At 43.8% G+C, this 11,604-nt stretch overlaps 1 protein-coding gene across 3 annotated transcripts in view; it reads left to right on the top strand.

Annotated features, from left to right (window-relative positions):
• RAPH1 (Ras association (RalGDS/AF-6) and pleckstrin homology domains 1) overlaps nt 1-11,604 on the top strand; it is a 2,904,638-nt gene that overhangs the window by 2,143,235 nt on the left and 749,799 nt on the right. The gene's annotated exons all lie outside the window — the stretch shown is intronic.

Below are 11,604 nucleotides of genomic sequence, written 5' to 3'. Positions count from 1 at the left end.
CAAAGAGAGTTTCAGCTCCAGTAGGATTGTCCTTAGCATCTCCTGGGTCCTCTGCTTTTGAGTCGATGGAGAGGTTATTGTCTCCACCTAGAAGGGCTTTGACTTTTCCTTTAATACCAAAGTTTCTTCGCACTTCCTCCACAGTAGTGCGCCGCAACTGGTTACGGCCTTCCAGGTCTGCTGGGAAGGCTGCACATAAGGTGAGGAGTGTTACAGCCCACTGCATAAGTCCTCACTGTGCTCCAGGATCATTCGAGATGACTGCCGCCATACCCACCCCTGCCCTCGCAGGGCCAGTCAGTTGAAGAGCCATTCAGTTGAAGAGCAAAGTATTCCTCATTGCACCCTTCTGGCCTCTGCAGATATAGTTCCCTTTTTTATGGTCTCACCTAGTATGTCCACCTTGGGCACTGTATCCCACTCCAGATCTCCTGTCACATCCTGCAGGGATGACTCATCTGGACATAGGCCTCAAACTGACCACTGACCACTTGGTTTTCCAATTCTATTGATGACTAGATATTCCCGGCTTTCCTCTCCAGTTCATTGAATCCTTTCTTCATCCAGAAAGATTTATAAGAGCAAATGAAAACTTTTTTTTTGGTCGGTGTATCAAAGAGACTTAGATCCTTTTACTTCTCCAATCCCAGCTATTTTAGATTTCCTTGCCTCTATTTTTCAAATGGGGGAAAGCTTCTGTGTACCATTAGAGTTAGCAGGCATCCCCATAAGTGATAAAGCCTCTCCTTTAGCTTTGACTAAGTTATGCAAGGCCTTCCTAAAAGATGCATTTTTGCTTAGACTTCCAATTCGAGATCCCACTCCATCTTGGGATCTGACTTTGGTATTACAGTCTTTAGTACATCCACTGTTTTGAGCCCTCAGCTAAAGTAGACCTTAAGTTTTTATCTTGGAAAACTGCCTTTTTGGTGGCAATTACTTCAGCTAGATGAGTTCAGAACTCCTAGCACTCTGTGCAAAACCACAGTATCTAATTTTTCACAAGGCTAGGGTTATCCTACGCACTAATCCTTCCTTTCTTCTTAAATTGGCCTCTTGAGTCAAATATCAATCAAGTCATTAACTTTCCAGTTTTCTTTCCAAAATTTGAAATCAATGGAGAATATACCCTTCATCTTTTAGATACACATAGACTTCATTTTTGTCTACATAGAACCAAGGAGTTTAGAAAAACAGATCAGTTGTTTGTCTCCTTTTTTAACATCAAGATGGGAAAACCAGTTTCAAAGATTACTCTAGCAAAATGGATAACAGAGTGTAATTCTCATGTTTATTTCTTGCAAGGCCTAACCTTACGAAGAGATCCGAAGGCACATTCAACCAGGTTGATGGCTACGCCAGCTGCGTTTTGGGCTAGAGCTTCCCTTGATGACATTTGTGCAGCTGCCACTTGGTCTAAAGCTCATACCTTTGTTTCTCATTACAAATTGGACATCATTTCTAGGAGTAGAGCATCATTTGGTTGTGAGGTGCTCCGGAATGTCCTTCCATGATGGCCACCCAAGGTAATTGTAGCTGGGGACTCTGTCCATTCATTGAGGATACAGTGAAAATGACATAATCAGCTATAAAAGTTATGTACTCATCATAATATTCCATCTGATGTTGTCAGTCTTTACTCTATCTTCCACAAAACAAAATGAGATGAAAGGCGAAGTGAAACCACACCAAAACCAATACAAAAGTTCGCTGGAGTGCCAAATAAGTGCCCAAGTCCAAATGAAGACAAGCAGTTTTATTTACACTGTACAAGCAATAAAAAAAACAAAAGAACAAATTGCATTAATGCTGCCACTTCTTGATATATTTTCGTACACCTTCCTCAGATGCAAATACCCTGTTAAAATTTCAATGCTTTTATATAAACCTGTAAACTCTGAAACTAGTCATCTGTTATATCATTATCCAATAAGAGTGTTCCCTTTGTAATATGTACGAGGTCAAGTGCTTGTAAGATTCATTACAGGTATGTATACTGTAAAAAACACATGTTGATTAATAAACCACAATTATACTTCTATATTGGATCACAGTGGGTCACAATAAATAATTAAAACAAGGTGCATCCCCTTAAAAAGTTAAAATTGTGTAAAACGGTATATTGTAAAAACTGTTGAATGTAAAGAATTTTTTAAAAAACATCCATTATAAACTTTCTCCATTTAAATAAAATCGAATGATTAAGGCTGCCATCTGGTGGTAAATCACAATTTTGCAGCCCTGAAAGCACTGAAAGAATAGCTAACATATCATTAAAGCATGGGATTTTAGTAGCTTCCAAAAAAATCTGCCAGAATAGATGTACTTCGTGTTTCACTGTTGCAGTCATTAAATTTGGGTAATCCTGCTGGCAGGTTGCCCTCAGTCGGCCTGAATTCCAAAGTCCTGGGTCCTGCGTCGGTTGCTGTCGCCCCTTCCCTGACGTCAGGTCATCAGGGGTATAAAAGATGCAGTCGATGCCATTTTCTTCAGTCTTTCTTGCCGCGCTGTGCCCAAAGCAGAAGCAGTTCGCAAGTGCCAGTGGGCCGACTCCTGAGATTTTCGTGTTCGAGTTTCAAATCCGAAGTCTTCTGTAAAGCTAAGTACCCTGTTGGGGAAACTTTTTTCTTGCTCCAGACCGATGTCAGAAAAGTTAATAATTGTATTTCTTGTGGGAAGCAAATACCTCATACGGATTTTCATTTACTGTATTCCTTGCCTAGGCCCTGATCACAACGTTTCTGGTTGTCGGTTTGTGCTAGATTTAACCAACGCACTATTAAGCGTCAGTATGATTTTGCTTTAAACTACTTTGGACGCCGATTTAATTATCCGAAATGTTATCGGATAGCCATCCGACTACTGGAGTTCACAAAAAACGCAAAGAAAAGGAGATAGACAACCGAGGCCCAAAACCGACGACGAAGCTTCTCCTAAGCCAGTCGTCGGTTCGCCAGTCCTCAGTGAAGTGCTTTCGCAGCCGTTGACGCTCGCTACTTTAGAGTCGCAGGCCGCTACCGACTCCCACGTGGAGTCGGCCATGCCGCTGGAAACTCAAGGTATTGGAGCCTCAGATATTATCTCTTCAGATGGGTCCGGAGCCGCTCAGCAGGCACCAGCTTCTGAGGGTGTATTCAGACCTAAACATCTTCACATCAAACCGACTTCAACTTCAAAGGCAAAGACTAAAACACCTTCCAAAGCAAAGAAACAAACTCAAGAGCCACGTGGTCATTCCTCTATGCCCAAAAAACAGATGCTCAAAATGGCCGAAGACTTGATTATCTTGATCAGGGGTTCCCACCCCCACCCCACCCCCTGATAAGAGGCCTAGGCAAGAGACTGACTATGAATCTTCAGATCAGGTTTCCATTTCTTCTGATTCCTCTTCTGATCAGGAATATTATCTTCCTCCTTATGAGGATTCTGATGCTGAAGAATCTATACCTTCAGCTTCTCCTCCTGAGGACTATTCTTTTGGGGAAACCTTACATACCATGAGGGAGCATTTCCACTGGGAGAGCCAAGATTTTTCAGAATCTAAAAAGAGGCTCAGGGATTTCCTTTTACTACCTCAACACAAGCCACTAGCCATCCCACCTGTGTTAGACATTGTAGATGATATGTTTTTGGAGTCTAGTCTTACACCTGACTCCTTACCTCCAGGTCCTGTTAAGCCAGACAGATATTACAGGGTTCCTGACTCTCTTAAATTCCTTTTTAAAAACTCTGCTGCAGACCCAGAAACTATTTCTCAGGGTCCCAAAGGAGTTAAGGCTTCCACTGCAAAAAACCCTACCCCCTCTGACAGAGATTCTAGGGCACTGGATAGATGGGGAAAAAATTTTTACACATCTGCCTTAAACTGTCAGTTTCATATGCTGAAATATCAGCAACATGTCATGGCATTGCTTAAACAGAAAATGTTGTTAAACACTGAATGTGCAGAAAACAAGGAAATGCAGGATTTATTGCATGCAGCTGAACAAGTTGGAAAGCATACTTTGCAATGTGGTTTTGATTCGCTAGAGGCCTCCTGCAGGGTCGCAGTTACAGGTTCTGTTATTAGGAGGCATGCTTGGTTAAAGGAACAAAATTTGCCTGATCATGTTAAAGTTAAATTATTAGATGCACCTTTACAGCATGACACTTTGTTTGGTGTTAAGGCAGAAGAGGTGTTAAAGAAAATGGAGGACAAAGCTAAATCTATGCAAACGGCCACCTAGGTTTAGTAGACACTGGCCAACAAAGAATTGGTCCTTTCCTGTGTCAGACAGACCTCAAAGGGGCAGAACCAGATGCCTTCGAGGCAGATCCCAGGCACAAGGTTAATTCCGCCCAAAACAATGGAGAGCTTCTACCTCCAAAGCTGGAGAAGACAAATCACAACCATTCAGGAAACAGTCCCAATGACTTCCCTCTGCCTGCACCAAGCACTTATCTCCTGGCAGCACCCTTAGTGGGGTAATTAGCACTTTTTTCTCAAAATTGGCACATTATAACCCAGGACAAGTCACAAGGCTAGAAGTTCCATTTCCATACCATGCCAAAGGCAAACAGATGGCCAGATCTGCCAAAATATCAATGGGCAGAGGCACAAAAACAAGTCTCATCCCTCATGGACATGGGGGCTATTCCCTGGCACCAATAATTGCATTCTGGAGACAAAGAGGAATACAAATAATATCCTTACTTGGACGACTGCTTAATTCAAGCAGAGAACAAGGACATTCTTCTACAGCATCTGGCGTTTGTGAAAAGACTTCTAACATGCCTAGGGTACACAGTCAATGAAAATAACTCAAAACTAGTACCCTCTCAAGAGATAAAGCTTAAACACAACTGCCCAGATGGCTTATCTCACGCCAGACAAACAAAGGCAACTGACTACCTATTTCAAAATGTTGGCAACAAAGGCTGTTATCTGCAAGAAAAATTCTGCAGGCTTTGGGCTTCATGTCATCCTGCATCCTGCTAATTCCATATGCAAGACTGCATATGAGGAAACTTCAGTGGTACCTAAAACGTGTTTGGACTCAACATTGCCACAGCCTAGAAACTATGATTACTATCATTCCCTGCCTTCAACAGGAGTTTGTCACCAAAACAAGGGACAGCCATTCACATTACCCCCAGCCAGGCAAACACTAACAATGGATGCATCAGATTATGCCTGAGGGGCCCACATGGCAGGAAGATGCATTCAGGGCACATGGACCCCAAACCAAATGCATCTACATAGCATTCAAAAAGAGATGCTAGCAGTTCAAAATGCACTGACAGCCTTCAAGGACCTACTTCATCCAGGACATCTACTGATAAAGACAGACAACACCACGGTCATGTGGTACATAAACAAGAAGGGGGGCACACATTCTTACTCCCTTTGCAGACTAGCCATGACTTTGTGGGACACAGCATTGACTTACCAAGTACATCTGCAGGCACAATTCCTGCCAGGAAGGAAAAATACTCTGGCAGACGAACTAAGCAGAAACCTCATGAATCCCCACGAGTAGCACCTGGATCCACAAATCTTCAGCAAGATAACAAGGAAATGGGGATGCCCAGACATAGATCTATTTGCCTCCCCTCACAACTACCAACTAAAAAGATTCTGCCCAAGGATTTATCACAGACAAGCATGGAAAGTGGACGCCCTATCTTTCAGCTGGAAAAACATATTGGTATATGCATTTCCCCCTTTGCCTGTCCTCCCCAAGGTACTCTTAAAGGTCAGACAGGAGAAGCCAAGGATGATACTGATTGCCCCAGACTGGCCCCGCCAGTACTGGTATCCAATACTAAGGAGCTTGTCTCAATGCCTAGCGTATACCTTACCTCAGATACCTCATCTACTGTCCCAGCAAAACAATCAGATCCTGCACAGCCAACTCAGGACTTTAAACCTGACAGCATGGCGGATAATGTAGTCATACAAAACACACCTCTCAGTAAAGCTGTGATGGATGTCATTTTGGAGGCCAGAAGGCCTAGTACTTGAAAATCTTATGCTGGAAAATGGAAGAGATTCTGTGCTTGGAACCAGGCACAAGGAACTGATACAGCTGTGCCAAATATTCCTCAGATTTTGCAATACTTAACTGAGATGCTGGACAAAGGTCTATTTTTTTCATCTATTAAAATTCATGCCTCTGCCATTTCGGCTCATTACAATGCACAGCCTCCAATCTTTTCTCTTCCCTTACTAAAACAGTACCTCAGAGGAGTCAAAAATGTAAGGCCTCCAAGGAGATCACCAATGCCTGCATGGGACCTCAACTATGTCTTGGAAAATACTCACCCTGCCTCCTTTTGAACCAGCTGCTACTACTGATATAAAGTTTTTATCCTGGAAAACAGCTCTGCTCCTAGCAATAACTTCTGCAAGACGAGTTTCAGAGCTTCAGGCACTCATTGCTGTGGAATCTTTCATCATTTTTTATCCAGACAGGGTCTCTCTGAGGACAAACCCAACATTTATGCCTAAGGTGGTGTCCAGTGTGGCCCTTAACCAAACTATTTATCTGCCAACTTTTTATCCAAATCCACAGAACAAGGTGGAAGAGAATTCTGCATTCTTTGGACGTACACAGACAGCTTAGATTCTACTTTGACAGAACCAAAGTTTTCAGAAAGACAGAACAATTACTAGTGTCATATGCTGCAGGATCACAAGGAAAGGCTATCTCAAAGCAGACTATTTCAAAGTGGATAGGCCACTGCATTCATTTCTGCTACTTACACCATGGTAAGCCAGAGCCTAAGGGCATTAGGCAACATTCAACCAGAGCTGCAGCCACTTCGGCAGCCTTTCCTCAGAGGAGTACCAACCAAGGACATTTTAATTTAGAGGCTGCTACTTGGAGTTCAATGCACACCTTTACAAAGCACTATCATCTGCAACTCTACTCTAAATCTAGGGCAGGCTTTGCCACTGCAGTTCTGCAGGGCCTCATAGCCGCTCCTAATGATGTTTAGCACCAGCCTCCCATCCATAGCTTTGGACTCTACCCAAATGTAATGACTGCAACAGTGAAACACGAAAAACATAGTACAGTTGTGTACAATTATCATAAATGTAGATGTTCGAGTGTATTCACTGTTGCAGTCCAGGTTACCCACCCACCATCCCCCTTTTCTTCTCATGAAACCTATCTTTCCTTCTCTGATTTATACAACCTATGTGGTGTATTTGCTTGTAGATGAAGGTAAAGTTTACATTCGTGTATGTATTTATATGTATATACATTTTGGCTACCCTTTTTGGGGGCACCTGACATCTGGGGCAAGAAAAACTAAAGAAAATGGCGTTGACCGCATCTTTTATACCCCTGACGACCTGACGTCAGGGAAGGGGCGACAGCAGCCGACGCAGGACCCAGGACTTTGGAATTCAGGCCGACTGAGGGCAACCTGCCAGCAGGATTACCCAAATGTAATGACTGCAACAGTGAATACACTCTAACATCTACATTTATGGTAAGTGTACACAACTGTATTTTCTCAATATTCTAATTTGGCTTCCCACATGCCCCCAAATTAGAGTATCGAGAACTATTCTGGCAGATGTGGCTTCAGATCCTACGACCTCAAAAGCATTTTCCACAGATCAGACAAAACCTCTGGATGACAGACAGCTTTTGGAGATTCTCTATTGCCCTCGCACTAGATACTTTCTTTCAGTTGATCCAGTACAGACAGCTTTTGGAGATTCTCTATTGCCCTCGCACTAGGTACTTTCTTTCAGTTGATCCAGTATGAGACATGATTCCATTTCCCTTTCTGCAGAAACCAGCATCCCCCTCCATTCATTCATTTTTCTTGAAGCCCTACAGAAGAAGATGTGGCTAGAGTAGTAAGATTCTCTTGGCTCAGGGGCGGATTGGACTTCCCTTGGCACCTACCCTTTTGAGTCAGGTAGTCTGACCTTCCACCACCACCACCCCTGCAAATTCCTTCTGTACCTCCATCTGCTATCTTGGAGTTACAGGATCCTTGTCATCCGGATCCATCAGTCTGTGATCCAAAGATCACTTTGTCATTGGATCCGACATCATCTCTGAGCCCTCCTATCTTTTCTTATAAGGAGGGCTCTTTGAGCCAAAGCCTGCCTTCCAGGTCCAGTTTGTAGTTTTCAGAGCCGTCTCTGTTCCTCAGCACCTAGGCACTGGACAGTTTGGCTCTGACTTCCTCCTTGGGAACAGTGTCAGTGCATCGGAGAGAGATGAAGATACGGAAACCTGGTTTCTCGGATCAAAGCCTTTTTCTCTGGGTCCTTTGAGCTCTGCCATCAAGGCTGCGAAGAGAATGTTTGCTGCCTCGACAGCACTGATGGAGCATTCCCACTCAGATCCTTACCCATTCCATGACGCTCCAGCATCTGGAACCTTAAGTACTCTCTCCATAGTGAAATCCTCTACCGAAACCTCAGGTTTCCTCTCAGGGAATTGTAAGTTCCTCTTCAGATACTTGCACAGATAATCGCACTGAGGAAGTTCCCAGAAAAAGGACATGTAAGAGGAAGCACCTAGACTCCCTGCAGGAGTCCGTCACTAAAGAGAGAGGTTTCGATGAAGGCGAAGGGTCCCCACAGTCGCCTCCTGAAGTGAGATCCTGAAACAGAGAGGTGGCTGGATGTCCTCCAACCCTATGCTGGAAGATTCCGTTCTCCTAGAGGCTTTTGGTACAGGACCCTCTACTTCCTGGGTGAGTCTGCCTGCTGACGAGCCCATGGAAATGCTCTCTAAGTGAGCATGGAAGAAGCCTGACTCCATACAGCCAATACCTCTGAGATCAGACAGAATAATGGCACCACCTGTGGACAGACAGTTTTGAGGAAAAGGGGTTCCAGTTGATGCCATGGTTGTGGTGGTGGCAACAAAGAAGGAGCTAGCAGACTAGAGGTCCACTGTCCATCCCCCCAACAGGGAGTCATGGGCGATGGACACATCGGGGAAGTATATCTTTGCTTCAGCGACCTTTGCATTAAAATCGATGAACTATGTGGGGGTCTATATCACTTCGAAGAAATGGAAGAAGTTCAAACACTATATGTTCGAACTTCTAACCTCAAAGTGCAAAATCATCGAAGGCTTAGAATTAGAACAGTGATTTTTTTTCCCCAGGGAAAAAAATCGCTGTTCCAAGAAACACACACACACAACACAAGCACACCAAGAAAACAGCAATACAGACACACACACACACACACACACACACACACACACACACACACACACACACACACACACTTAAAATCCTACATTTAACCCTACACTAAACTGTACATACACTACTATCTATCCACTTACCTTAATCCAAACCCTAACCCTAAGGTCCATCACTATCGCACACTCACCTGACCCGTGCCCTAACCCTAACTCATCTATCCCACCCTAACATCTGTCACTGTCACACACCCACCTCACCTGCGCCCTAACCCCGACTCACTTAACATGTGCCCTAACGTCCGCACAATCGCAGACTTACCTGAACCCGACCCGTAACTTTCCACCACAGTGCTGAAAATAGCGAAGCCGCAGAAACAGCCAACCAAATTAATTCCCTGGGAAATAATTCATTGTTCCGCGGCTTCGTGATGATCAGTTTTCGAACTTCGTAGTTCTAACATATGGTGTTCGAACTGCTGAAGTTAGGATGAACTGATAGGAACCCACTATCTGGCACATTTTGTGAGACCTCAGAGAGGTTTGACCAAAGAGTTATCAAATAGTCTCTCAGGAACTGTATCTGCAGAGGTTAAGGGTTCCCTAACTTCTCAGTTGGCAACCCTACAGGCTATTTCCAATAGTTCCATGAGGTTAATTTCCAACATTGTGGAAGGGACCTCTAGAGTGGCGGGTTCAAGCATTTCGATAAGGAGGCCTACCCGGATGTGCTTATGTGACTTTGTGGAGCGATTTAAGTTCAATTTCGTCAATGCTCCCTTTGACAAACTGCCATTTTTGGCTCTAAAGTGAAAGCAACACTCTCCAAGTGTGAGAAAGATGGTAAGACCTTGTATGTCGCTGGCATACATTTTTCGTCCCCGCAGAGATCTTTCTCCAGGAATCAATGGAGTGGTCGAAAAATGTGGTTCAAAAAATCCCAAGGATCATTCCATGACACACATGGTGAAAGTGCTCCCCAAGGCAGATGGGAGGAGACTCCAGTGGATGCTTTTGCCCTTGTGGCAGAGGTGTCCCAGGACACCAGGATTCATGGGAATCTTTTTTTTCGGTAAACCCTACCAGTGCTCCTGAATGGAAGCCTGACTTTCCACCTCTGGAGACAGTCTGGTGAAGATTCTCCCTGCACCAGAAAGTCTGACTAGAATTAACAAAAGATACTTGGGTGCAGAGGATTATATCCAGAGGTTATATAGTACCATTTTCCCTTCCACCACAATTCCCAGGAAAATCCCCGATGTTCCACCCAGTCAGAGGGATCAGGCAGCAATTCAGATTCGAAAGCTGCTAAAAAAAAAGTCATCCAAGAGGTCCCTCTAAACCAGAAAGGATCTGGAATTTACTCAAGGTTCTTTTCAGTGCCAAAAAAGACAGGGGACTAAGACCAATTTTGGATTTCATAAATCTAAACAAATCTGTTCAACGAACCAACTTCTTGATGGTCACATTTCATTCCATTCTCCCTTTTTTGGGCAAGGATGACTGGATGTGCTCGACAGATCTCCAGGACACCTACTATCATATATAGATCACCTAAAGATATAAAAACAACAAGTGCAGCAACTACTTTGCCCTAATCCCCCCCATGGGGACAGTCACTGAGGGATGCTCTAGATCACGATTGGCATCCCAGTCTCCTTTATGCATTCCAACCAACCTCATTGGTTCCATAATTTCTACAGAAAGCTGCCAGGTCGAAGAACTACTGACCTTAACAATTTTGATTTCCCTTTCTATGGCTTCACTTGGTTCAACCACCATAGAACCTAGATCTGACTTTGGACCGCCTTTCTCATCCGACAGGTGTGTCACACCTGGATATTCCAAACCTCAAGCTGACCGTTTGGTTTCTTCAGTTCCCTTAGTAGCCAGATTGTCTATGCTCTCATCTCCTGTACGACGTATACTTCTTTCTTCCCATAAACCATTGACAAGGAAAACACATTGAAGTAAATGTAAAAGGTTTGCTGTCTGGGCTCAACAACATAAACGTGATCCCTTTTCAGCTTATATTTATCACAGCTCAGATTTCCTTGCCAGCCTGTCCCAGAACAGTGCCTAGTACCTCAACCATTAGGGTACAGTTAGCAGCAATTTCAAATTACCATACAAGGTTGAATGGTGCACCCATTGCTTCTCACTAATTGAGCAAGGCCTTCTTGAAAGGGACACCTCTTCTAAAGCCTCCTTTTAAAGATCATACTTGTCCATAGGACCTGGACTTGATGCTGCAGTCTCTAACACAATCTCTCTTTGAACCAGCAGCTACATGTGACCTTAACTGTCTTTCATGGAAAATTATATTTTTGGTTGCCATCACTTCTACAAGAAGAATCTTTGAGATCCAAGCATTATCTTCCAAAACTCCATGCATGGTTTTCCTTAAGGACAGAGTGACCTTTTGTGCAAACAC

The sequence above is a fragment of the Protopterus annectens genome, chromosome 2.part0 (assembly GCF_019279795.1).
Source record: "Protopterus annectens isolate FY-2018-M chromosome 2.part0, PAN1.0, whole genome shotgun sequence".
NCBI lineage: Eukaryota > Metazoa > Chordata > Ceratodontiformes > Protopteridae > Protopterus > Protopterus annectens.
This window is presented reverse-complemented; position numbering and strand designations above follow the sequence as displayed.